Below are 13,122 nucleotides of genomic sequence, written 5' to 3' on the forward strand. Positions count from 1 at the left end.
CCTGCCTCGGCAACCACACGTCTGACCTCTCTTCCGGTGGGTTTGGACTTTTAGATTCCACGTATCGATGAGATTGTATGGTTTATGTCTCGTGTGACTTAATTCGCTTAGCTTGCTGCCCTCCAGGCCCATGCATGTTATCACAAGCGGGGAGAACAGTCCTGACTCTTCTTAGAAAAAGTTTTTTAATCGGTTTGTTTATTTGAGAGGGAGGGAGAGGGAGGGAGAGGGAGAGGGAGAGGGAGAGGGAGAGAGAGAGAGAGAGAGAGAGGGAGAAAGGGAGAGAGAATCCCAAGCAGGCTCCGTGCTGCCATCACAGAGCAGGGCTCCAACTCCCAAACCGTGAGATCCTGACCTGAGCCGAGATCAAGACTCAGACGCACCACCGACTGAGCCCCCAGCACCCCAGTCATGACTCTCAAAACGGCAGCCACGGGCTCCATCGGCCCCCACACATCGTGCTCACCCCCCGCAAAGCCCCGGGCCACTCGACAAGGTGAGGCTCTCATTCCACGAGAACCCACAGGAGAGCAAGCGTCTGCCCAGAAGGTCCCCAGCAGGGACCATCTGCACAGGAGCAGGGTGGGGCGCTCAGTGAGCCTGCGCCTGGAGGGCCCCTGGACCGTGTCCTGTACTCCGCCCGGCATGCCCGTGCGTCCCGTCCTTCTGATTAGACACGAGCCACTCCCCATAAGCAGGGAGAAGGGAATCCTCAAAAAAGTACCCAAAGCTCTTCACCAGATTTCAGTTTGGTGGAAAAAATCCCACCCTTGCATGCGTGCAGAAGATCAGAACCAACACCTACGGGAAACGCTCCCAACGCGGGCCCCACGGATCTGTGGGCTGACACGAAAACGCCGGGGCGGGGCTGGAGGGGGAGGGAGACCAGGCGCCAGAAGCACGTGGGCAGGGCTCTCGGCACCACAGGCGACGGTCTACACCCACGGGAGCCAGGCCTGCAGGTGCCAGCCTGGAGACACATGCACATCTACAGCCCTGCGGTGATGACGCGGGTGGGACTCGGCCAATCATCTGGAGGCCTTATTAGCAAACCCTGATTTCCTGGAGAAGCGACTCCCGCCCGAGCCTCCCGCCCGCCCTACGGATCCCAGACTCGCCAGCCCCCACAGTCACGCGAACCAGCTGGTCACAAGAAACTGCCTCGATGTAGATCTCTCCAACCCGTCGGGCCCGCTGCCCTGGAGTGTCCTGATGGAGGCAGCTTCGCAGAGGCTGGGGGGGCCAGACACCCAGGGATCCCGGGCCCCCGCCCTCAGGAGCGACGCTGCTTTCCACGGGTGCCCTCCAAGGATGCCGCCCGAGAGGAGCGGCCGGCCGCCGAGGCCGGGCCCTCCCCGGCTTGCCAGTGGAAGACCAGCCACGGGAGCCGCTGCTGACGCCAGGGAAAGCCAGAAGGCAAAGAGCGGTTCAGGGGCGGCCCCTGGGTCTGCCAAGATGGGCGGCTACTATCAAAAGCCAGAAGATAGTAAGTGCTGGCGAGGATGTGGAGAGCCCGGCCTGTTTGCGCCCAGGCGCGCCCTGCTGCTGTTAAGGTAAGAAGGCTCAGCCACCGTGGGAAGCAGCTTGGAGGGCCTCGGGAAGTGAGAGAATGACTGCGTGACGTAGCAATTCTACCTCCGGGGTCAGACCCGAAGGGACCGAAAGCGGGTATGATGGTTAATTGTATGTGTCATCTTTTTTTTTTTTTTTTAATTTTTTTTTCAACGTTTTTTTATTTATTTTTGGGACAGAGAGAGACAGAGCATGAACGGGGGAGGGGCAGAGAGAGAGGGAGACGCAGAATCGGAAACAGGCTCCAGGCTCCGAGCCATCAGCCCAGAGCCTGACGCGGGGCTCGAACTCACGCGAGATCACGCGAGATCTCGCGAGATCATGACCTGAGCCGAAGTCGGGCGCTCAACCGACTGAGCCACCCCGGCGCCCCTAAGACTTTGTTTTAATGTGTATTTGTTTTTGAGGGAAACAGAGAGCAAGCACGAGCAGGGGAGGGGCAGAGAGAGAGGGAGAGCGAGACACAGAATCCGAAACAGGCTCCAGGCTCTGAGCCATCAGCGCAGAGCCCGACGCGGGGCTCGAACTCACGGACCGCGAGACCGTGACCTGGCTGAAGTCGGACACCTAACCGACTGCGCCACCCAGGCGCCCCTGTATGTGTCATCTTGCCTGAGCCACGGGGGTGCCCAGACAGTCGGCCCAAAACTACCGTGGGTGTGTCTGCGCGGGCGTTTCTGGACGACACGAACGTCCGACTCAGCAGGCTCAGTAAAGCCGCCAGCGCTCCCCGGCTCTGGTGGGCCTCGTCCCACCAGTTGAAGGTCTGAGCAGAACAAAGAGTCTGACTGAGCAGGAAGTCCGCCTGCCAGACGGCTGAGCTGGCGGGTAGGTCTCTTCCGACCTTCAGACCCGGATGGAAGTACCAGCTGAGCCTCAGGCCCGCCAGCTTTCAGACTGAGACCTGCACATCACTGCCTGGGCCTCCAGCTTGTCACAGCATCAGCCCCGGACTTCTCAGCCACCACACAGGGGTGTGTGTGTGTGTGCGCGTGCGCGCGCGCGCCCGTGTGCACACGAGCATCCCGCTGGCTCTGTTTCCCTGGTGAGTGCGGGTCTGGGTCCTGGGGTGGGGCCACTGTAACAAATGCCCGCCAGTGCGGAAGCAGCTTTGGGAGCGGGGGTGGCAGGGGCTGGAAGAGGTCTGGGGTGCACGGATGGTCAAGGCCATTCTGATGGACTCGCCCACCAAATCACGAGGAAATGCATTATAAAGTCGCCAACGGCTCGGCCGACTGGTGCTCACGTCCTAGGGTTGTGCGGAAGGCAGAACGCACGAGCGAGAGTTGGGAATTTGGTGGAGGAGACGTCTATGCAGAGCGAAGGAACAGCAGGCTCCTCGTGGTGACAGGTCAGGGGAGACGAACCGGAGGCGGAGGGCTTAAGCAAGAAGGAGCCAGAACGCGAAGCCTGGGGAACATCCTCGGCCCGTGCCTGTCGCAAACAGTGAGAAAGCGTGCTCTGAAGAGAAGACCGTGCGCGTGGCGTAGCCGGACTACCACTGGACAAAGAGCGCACGGGATCATGGGAGCAGAGACACCGCGAGTTTGAACTGAGAGGGCGGAGCCGGGCTGTAACCGGGGAAGGCTGGGGGCTTCTTGGTTTGGACGAGAGGGGACAGTAGCTCCTGGGCGGCAAACATGCAACACTCTTCCAGAAGGAGATTCGGAGACTACCAGGCCACTGCCTGGGTTCCACCAGGAGCCTTGTGGGTGGGACCGCCCTGCAGAGCAGGGGTGAGGCTGCTGCCCTGGCGAGCCCGCAGGCCAGGGCACCGAAGCAAACAGGGCTGTTCTCGAGCCGAAAGACCTCGCGGAGCTGGCTGCTGGGCTCCAGACCGCTGGGGACCCGACACCCCTTCCTTCTGTTTCAGCCTCTCTTTTGGAAACGGGGACGTCTGGCCTGTGAGGGTCTCGCTGTCGCACCTTGGAAGCACCCAGCTCGTCGGTTTCACGGGTTCCCAGCGGGCGACGTGCTTGGCCTGAGGATGATCCATACCTGGGGTCTCACGCACACCTGAGCTGGATGACGTTTAAGTGGGACTTGGGACTTTAGAGATGGTGCCGGAGTGAGGTAAGACTTTGGGGGGCTGTAAGGTGAAATCAGCGTGCTTTCCATGCCAGAAAGACATGGATTTGGGGGCTCAGGGGGTGGAGTGTTGCATACTTAATGTCTGTGCCCTACCCACCCACCCCCACCCTGTGTTGAAAAGTAACCCCCAAGGGGAATGGAATTTGGAGGTGGGTCTTTGGGAGGTAGTTAGGGTGACACGAGGTCATGAGGGTGTAGCCCCTGTCGGGGGATCTGCAACCTTGTAAGAGGGGGATACCAGAGACGCTCTCTCTCCCCCCGACCACATGAGGACACGGCAAGAAGGCCAGCAAGAGAGGCCCCACCAGAACCCAACTGTGCCACACCCGACCTTGGAGCTCCAGCCCCCAGAACTGTCTGTTGTTCAAGCCCCCTGGTCTGTGGTCTTCCATTATGGCAGCAAGGACAGATTCAGAAAGCAGGGGTCCAAAGAGGTACCTACACACGCACGTTCACAGCAGCGCCACTCACAACAGCCAACGACAGAGGCACCCCCGGGCCCGTCAACAGATGAGTGGATGCTCACGTGTGATCCACTCACGCGAGGCCCCCGGGGTCTCCAGATTCCCGGAGACGGAGAGTGGATGGTGGGCACCGGGGCTGGAGGAGGGGCCGGGGGTCCGTGCTTCATGGAGACAGAGCTTCAGTTTTGCAAGACGGAGAGTTCTGGAGACGGATGGTGGTGATGGTTTCAGAACAAGGTACTCAACGCCACTGAACAGACTAAGACAGTAAGACTTCTGGTTTGTACATTTTACAATTAAACAAAAAAAGGCAAAAGTGCACCTGTGTGGACCAGCAGGACAGAAGGTCAAGTATGGATGAACAGGCCAGGAGGTGTTGGAGAGATGCCTGAGCTTTGGAACAGCCAACTCCCCACGAGGCATGGGGGGTGCTGGGATGAAGGGGGTGGGAGGGAGGCCTCAGACAGTGCACACAGGAGCAGGGAGCACGCTCCGAGTTACCAGGGAGCACCCTCGGAGTTAGCCGGGAGCATGCTTCGAATCTACCTGTGAATTAGGTAGGTCCTCTGGCCCACCCAGGCCCTGCACCCACCTCATCGATGAGGCGAGAGGGTTTCCTGTGGACAGACACACTGGGCCGTGGTGGGGCACACCCACAGACCCACACTCTGCCCATCAGTAAGCAGGGAAAGGTTTAGGGCGCCTCATCAGGGGTGCCCCCAAACCGTCCGTGTCTTTTGCCAAAGGGCTGTACTAGATACACACGGGGACAGCGTGTTTAGGGGACACTGGGGCAGGTGGGGGGCTGTGTGCGTCACAGCAGGATATGAGGTGCCACCCACAACCCACGCCGACACCTGCCCGTTGTCCTTCCCAAAGTCAAGAAGGGGGGCTGACCCAACTGCACACCTACTAGGAACCAGGCTTTGTGCTGGAAGCTGGGGGCCCCAGGCGAACCCCCACCCCTACCGTCAGGGCTGTCCCTCACCAGACAGCTGGAATCCCACACCGTCGCCTAGACTGCTGTGCCCCTACCCCTGTATGGCTTCGAGACCAACATGAGGAACGTAAGGAACAGAGTGAGGGGCTCAGCATGGTGGAGGGGGCATCGTGCAGTACCAGGAGCAAAGAGCCTAGGGGACTGAGGGCAGGGGGAGATCTGACAGAGGAAAACTGACCCCACACACAGGGGAGGAGGGCACAAAGAAAGCTGGTTGGCCCTCTCTGCTGATCTATTTCTACCCATCCTATATCAGGCCACCCTTCCACAGGACGTCCTGGAAGACCCGAGCACTGTGTGCACAATACCCTCTGTGGGTTCATGCCAGCCACCCACCCATCCACTCAACCAACTACCCAGTCATCCATCCACTCAACCAACTACCCAGTCATCCATCCACTCAACCGTCTACCCAGTCATCCATCCACTCAACCAACTACCCAGTCATCCATCCACTCAACCAACTACCCAGTCGTCCATCCACTCAACCAACTACCCCGTCATCCATCCACTCAACCGTCTACCCAGTCATCCATCCACTCAACCAACTACCCAGTCATCCATCCACTCAACCATCTACCCAGTCATCCATGCACTCAACCAACTACCCAGTCATCCATGCACTCAACCAACTACCCAGTCATCCATCCACTCAACCGTCTACCCAGTCATCCATGCACTCAACCAACTACCCAGTCATCCACGCACTCAACCGTCTACCCAGTCATCCACGCACTCAACCGTCTACCCAGTCATCCATCCACTCAACCGTCTACCCAGTCATCCATGCACTCAACCATCTACCCAGTCATCCATCCACTCAACCATCTACCCAATCATCCATCCACTCAACCAACTACCCAGTCATCCATCCACTCAACCAACTACCCAGTCATCCATGCACTCAACCAACTACCCAGTCATCCATGCACTCAACCGTCTACCCAGTCATCCATGCACTCAACCGTCTACCCAGTCATCCATGCACTCAACCAACTACCCAGTCATCCATCCACTCAACCATCTACCCAGTCATCCATCCACTCAACCATCTACCCAATCATCCATCCACTCAACCAACTACCCAGTCATCCATGCACTCAACCAACTACCCAGTCATCCATGCACTCAACCGTCTACCCAGTCATCCATGCACTCAACCGTCTACCCAGTCATCCATGCACTCAACCAACTACCCAGTCATCCATGCACTCAACCGTCTACCCAGTCATCCATGCACTCAACCAACTACCCAGTCATCCATCCACTCAACCAACTACCCAGTCATCCATCCACTCAACCGTCTACCCAGTCATCCATCCACTCAACCGTCTACCCAGTCATCCATCCACTCAACCATCTACCCAGTCATCCATGCACTCAACCAACTACCCAGTCATCCATGCACTCAACCAACTACCCAGTCATCCATGCACTCAACCGTCTACCCAGTCATCCATCCACTCAACCAACTACCCAGTCATCCATCCACTCAATCATCTACCCAGTCATCCATCCACTCAACCGTCTACCCAGTCATCCATCCACTCAACCGTCTACCCAGTCATCCATCCACTCAACCATCTACCCAATCATCCATCCACTCAACCAACTACCCAGTCATCCATGCACTCAACCAACTACCCAGTCATCCATGCACTCAACCGTCTACCCAGTCATCCATGCACTCAACCAACTACCCAGTCATCCATCCACTCAACCAACTACCCAGTCATCCATCCACTCAACCGTCTACCCAGTCATCCATCCACTCAACCGTCTACCCAGTCATCCATCCACTCAACCATCTACCCAGTCATCCATGCACTCAACCAACTACCCAGTCATCCATGCACTCAACCGTCTACCCAGTCATCCATCCACTCAACCGTCTACCCAGTCATCCATCCACTCAACCATCTACCCAGTCATCCATGCACTCAACCAACTACCCAGTCATCCATGCACTCAACCAACTACCCAGTCATCCATCCACTCAACCATCTACCCAGTCATCCATCCACTCAACCATCTACCCAATCATCCATCCACTCAACCAACTACCCAGTCATCCATGCACTCAACCAACTACCCAGTCATCCATGCACTCAACCGTCTACCCAGTCATCCATGCACTCAACCGTCTACCCAGTCATCCATGCACTCAACCAACTACCCAGTCATCCATGCACTCAACCGTCTACCCAGTCATCCATGCACTCAACCAACTACCCAGTCATCCATCCACTCAACCAACTACCCAGTCATCCATCCACTCAACCGTCTACCCAGTCATCCATCCACTCAACCGTCTACCCAGTCATCCATCCACTCAACCATCTACCCAGTCATCCATGCACTCAACCAACTACCCAGTCATCCATGCACTCAACCAACTACCCAGTCATCCATGCACTCAACCGTCTACCCAGTCATCCATCCACTCAACCAACTACCCAGTCATCCATCCACTCAATCATCTACCCAGTCATCCATCCACTCAACCGTCTACCCAGTCATCCATCCACTCAACCGTCTACCCAGTCATCCATCCACTCAACCGTCTACCCAGTCATCCATCCACTCAACCGTCTACCCAGTCATCCATGCACTCAACCAACTACCCAGTCATCCATGCACTCAACCATCTACCCAGTCATCCATGCACTCAACCGTCTACCCAGTCATCCATCCACTCAACCAACTACCCAGTCATCCATCCACTCAATCATCTACCCAGTCATCCATCCACTCAACCATCTACCCAGTCATCCATCCACTCAACCAACTACACAGTCATCCATCCACTCAACCGTCTACCCAGTCATCCATCCACTCAACCGTCTACCCAGTCATCCATGCACTCAACCAACTACCCAGTCATCCATGCACTCAACCGTCTACCCAGTCATCCATGCACTCAACCGTCTACCCAGTCATCCATGCACTCAACCGTCTACCCAGTCATCCATGCACTCAACCGTCTACCCAGTCATCCATGCACTCAACCAACTACCCAGTCATCCATGCACTCAACCGTCTACCCAGTCATCCATGCACTCAACCGTCTACCCAGTCATCCATGCACTCAACCGTCTACCCAGTCATCCATGCACTCAACCGTCTACCCAGTCATCCACGCACTCAACCGTCTACCCAGTCATCCACGCACTCAACCGTCTACCCAGTCATCCACGCACTCAACCGTCTACCCAGTCATCCACGCACTCAACCAACTACCCAGTCATCCACGCACTCAACCAACTACCCAGTCATCCATCCACTCAACCAACTACCCAGTCATCCATCCACTCAACCGTCTACCCCTCCATCTACTTATCCACCCTTCCCTTTACCCATCCAGTCACCCTGTTATCCATCCATCCATCCATCCATCCATCCACCATCCACCCACCCACGCACCCTGCTACCATCAACTGAGCACTACCACGTGCCACGTCCCATGCCCCCAGCACTCAAAGCTCTCCCCGGTCTCTGTGTGTAAGCTTGCATTCTAGATAAGGAAACAACTCTACCTGAGCCCAAGTATCAAGTGGGCCTGCATCCTCTCCCACCCATCATCTGGTCTAATGCTGAGCTCCGAGTGGGGGCCAACAAACTCCTGCCTTCCTGCTCAGGGCGGGTGGAGGGGCATGAACACTTTCATAGTGATAAAGGTGCCCCCTTGTGATGTTGCCCTTGGTCTCCCTGGCTCCCGGCGGCGGGCAGTGAGTACCCTAGAGATGCCGCTGCCTTGCTGGGGTGCCCACGGTGCATCCGCTTGGCCGGCCCCTGGAGTTAGGACCAGGCGGGGCGAGAAGCTGCCAGTGTCCACGTTACTGACCACGTCACTGATCCTGAGGCACAGACAGAATGTGGAGAACCCACTCCCCTGCCCCGAAGGCAGCCTCCTCCTGTTGCCATTGCCAAATGAGCCTCCTCACACGGAAAGCTATTTATAGGCGGCTCTGTGACCCTGGTGCGTCCTTGCTATAACTGGAAAGCGGCTCTGTGCAAAGACGGCGGGGGAGACTGCGGGCTTGGCACGTCCCCGTCTTCAGTTTCCCTTCCAGAGGACTCCACGTCGCCAATCTGAGACCTATCGCAAATCAGGCAGCGACCGACCCCCAGAGGCCTGGGAGCCTGGGAGGGACGGCTCAGTTATGCAGGATTGCAGGCACGCAGAGGGGGCTGGGCACCCAGCCCTGGACTCCGCCAGACAGACTCCACGGGGGTCTTTGCTCAGTCTCTGGGGCTGAGCCCAGGGACGCAGTCGGCAATCCTGCAGATTCCAAATGCAGTAGCACCCCAGGTTGTGCCAAATCCCACGTGGGGCCAGGAGCCTTGGCAAACTGATGTGTTACCTGGAGGCTCTCGGCTTACTCAGGGACCCCACGTTGGTTGGGGGGGGAGGTCCCCCCAACCACCGTGGGGCTGCTTGGCCAGGCACCAAGCCAAGAGGCAGCTAGGCCAGGTGACCCGACGGGCCATCCCAGGTTAAACGGGGATCCTGAGGAATCCTGGGAAGAACCGCCCAGGCCAGGCCTCTCCTTTGCTAAAACCCCGAGGCTGGGAATGAAGTGCTCCCCACCATCTCTCAGAACACCACGCAGACCACCTGGCCCCCGTGTCCCTTCCCAGGAAGGGGACGCCCTGGGCTGCGGTCAGCCTTCACGTGGACAGCATGGTACAGCAGTCGGGGTCACGGACCTCCTGGTGTCAGTCCTTCCAGCACAGAGAACGCAGACCAATTACATCTGTCTGTAGCTGGGGATAACGATACGTGTGTGACCTGTGCTCATCAAATAGTTAATGCTGGTAAACGGCTTAAAACAGAGCCTGAAGTCCCACAGAGAAAACCCAGGCCCAGGTGGCTTCTCATGAATTTTCCCAAGTACAGGAAGAATGCTAACACCCATCTTACCCAACTAATTCCGGGGAATGAAGAGAGAACGGCCCCAGCTCCGTGTATGAGGCCAGCTAACCTCACCACCAGGCCCCTCCAAAGGTGCTGGTCGTGTCTCCCACTGAAGCAGAAAACCCAAACGCGCCTGAGCAAAACGGGCTCAGGGATTTACTTACGAAGGAGAAGACATCATCACGAGGTGGGCTTATTACAGGAATAAAAACATCAGTGGCCTTCATCGCACCAAGAAAAGAGGGAAAAACATCTCTAGGATTCTTGCTGATTGCAGATCTGTTACCAAATTTGATAAGTGTTTGATCAAAAAGCACTTGACAAAACTTAATACCGATCTGCGATACAACGTAACAGACTCAGAATAAAAAGGGACTGATCTGCTGCTGCATCCGTGAAACATCTGGCTGCGTCAGAAGCCACCCCAAAGCTAAGAGGGGACAGATTCTGAGGACCGAGAAGCGGGGCTGGCCATCTGGGTGGGAGGCCGGTCCGGCTGGCAGGTCCGAGTGAGCCTCGCCCACGAGTCACAGCACAAACCGCAGCTCGTCTGTTTCCTTCCGCCGGGCCTCCCGCCCTCCCGTGACCAGACCGGCTTCCTTCCACGGTGGGCTCAGGACAGTGTTCAGCAGGAGCAAAATCGAAAACTGGAAAGCCTAAGGGCGGGCTCGGGAAGTCCCGCGATGCCACCTCGGAAATGCCGTACTCATCACCAGGTGAGACCAGATGCTAGGCGGGAGGACACAGGTGCTGTGCCCTGTCTGGGCTGTGCCTCAGCCTGTGCTGTTCCGGCCACGACTGCCCGACGACGGCCACACGGAAACTCTCGCGGGTGCGTTCGGGTTGACGCTGTCCTTTTGGACCTGAGCTTAGCGGAGGTCCCAGAGCCACTTGGGATTTGACCCTCAGCTCCAGAGCCGACGCTGCTAAGTGCTCCGTGTGGTGTTCAGACTGTTTCACAACAGGGCACTGAGGTCCGTAAGATGGCCACGCCCACGGGGGAGGCTGAGATTCGGGCCTGAACTGCTCCCCGGTCACAAGGGAGACACGGAACCCCACGGAGGGCCCCGAGAGCTCATATTTAAGGAGAAAAGCCACCTCCAGTGACTAGAAGTTTATGACCCTCCAACAGGCAAAGTCAGACTACGACCCAGCTGGCCTACCTTCATTTTAGTTGCTGAGCCCCAGCCGTGCTGGATAAAAACACCTCCCAGCTCCGTGGAGGGGCTCCGAGCCCCAACCCTCTTACGTATTAGCACCTTCTGCACGGTATTATCCAGTCTTCGGTTGCATAAAGTATTTATGGTAGTCAAGGCGGAAAAAAAAAAAAAGCCATAAAAAGCATCTGAGGCATAAAAGTTTAGCATGCACACAAAAGAACGGGAAGTAATTATTTCACATCGACCAAATGCATCATCCCCCTCCCAGATGGATTTGCCAATAAAATGCAAATTTCTCCTCTGAAATAGCACCGGCTTGGAAGGACACTATTTGCTCCCGGAAATCTTGACAAAGAGCCAACGGTTTTGCTGTGTTTGCAGAGAAACAGCCTTCAAGAGAGCAGCTTGTGTTGGGACCATCAGGTTGGAGAGGCACGAACATGCGGGGGCAAGATGTTTCCGCGCGGCCTCCGGGTCCCTGACGCACTGGGCGCAGACTGACGCTCGGGGACGGCGGACGCTCCTAGACGGGCTTCCCCACGCCGTAGTAACAGGGACTCTAAGGCTCGAGCTGACAGCGATAACAGGACCTTGCTCAGCACCTGCGGTCCCCGGGCATCTGAGTAGCCGCGATGCCTGTTCCTGTTCCACAGAAGAGGAGGCGGGCTCCTAACTGCCCAAGGATGTGGGACTTCTACCTTACGTACAGGTAGACCTCGTCTGTTTGGCCCCAAAGCCTGGAGGCTCGCGGCCAGGTGCTACCCATGCAGCCTCAGGTGGCTCTGACCCCAGGAAACCTCTAGCTCCTCGGTGTAGGCACAGCCCCCTCCCTTGAAAAGGGGTGCGTGAGGGAGATCAGTGATGACATTTGATTTGGAAGCAGAAATTCAGCACCGTTTTCGGCAGGACAGCAACCAATGAGAGAAATGACAGCTGAGACCACACACGCTGTGTATGAGCCAGCTTAGGCCACCACAACAGACAACAGGCGGGGCAGCTGAAATGTGCTGTCCCCCGGTCCCCAGGGCCCGAGGCCCGACGTCCAGGCGTGGGCAGAGCCAGGGCCTCCTGAGGCCGCGCCCCTCACGTGGGGACGGCCGTCCTCTCCCTGCATCCTCATGGGACCGTCGCTCCAGCCGCGTCTGTGTCCTGATTCCCCCTTCCTACACGGAGCCCGGTCACACGGGAGCAGGGCCCACCCCGGTGACCCCGCGTCACCTTAATTACCTTTTAAAAGACCCCCATCTCCAGACACTGTCATGCTCGGAGGTGCTCAGGGTGAGGGCTTCCACCTAGGAATTTGGGGACACAGCTCAGCCCAGCAGACCTCGCCTGGCGCGGAAACCGGAGAATCGTTTCGGCTTCCTCGCAGACACGTGCCTTCTTCCGCGAACATCAGACACACACGAAGGCCCGAGAACCGCTCCCCTCAGCACGTTTACAGAGCCCGTGCCCTGGGGGCCAGGGAGCCGCGTGAACATGACCGTCGGGGATGGAAACGCCAAGAGCAGAAATTGCTTCCTGGGTCTGATCTTTACGCGGAGACTTTATTTTCCCCACCCCAAGAGTTTGCTACGAATGTTCTCAAAGGCACCCCCAAACCCGAAAGAACAGGGCAATGGCCAGCAATCTGCTGCCCGCCTCGGTCACACGGCGCCTTGCGAGCCGCGAGCCGTGGCGTAAGGCGCACTGCTCTCACTGAGCCGCTGTGGTGCCCCACCCCCGTCCGAGTGTCTCAGCGTCCAGAGAAGAGAAGGACCGGCCCCCACACGGACTGACACGACCAGACCAGGATTCACGCCCAAAATGCCCCATCCCCACCCCTCCCGGTGTTTCGACCGTTCTCGTTTGGGTGTGAGGCCACGCGGCACCGCGTCGTTCGAGAACTGGAGCATCTCCGTCGCCCCAACAGTCTCC

General features: G+C 57.5%; 1 protein-coding gene across 1 annotated transcript in view; it reads right to left on the reverse strand.

The window, feature by feature from the left end:
- The window catches only part of SHANK2 (SH3 and multiple ankyrin repeat domains 2), a 431,931-nt gene that overhangs the window by 332,502 nt on the left and 86,307 nt on the right, over window positions 1–13,122 (reverse strand). The window lies entirely within an intron of this gene.

The sequence above is a fragment of the Lynx rufus genome, unplaced genomic scaffold, assembly GCF_022079265.1.
Source record: "Lynx rufus isolate CCGP_SWC_20201006 ecotype Redwood Valley unplaced genomic scaffold, mLynRuf1.p SCAF_9, whole genome shotgun sequence".
In the NCBI taxonomy this organism is placed as follows: Eukaryota; Metazoa; Chordata; class Mammalia; order Carnivora; family Felidae; genus Lynx; species Lynx rufus.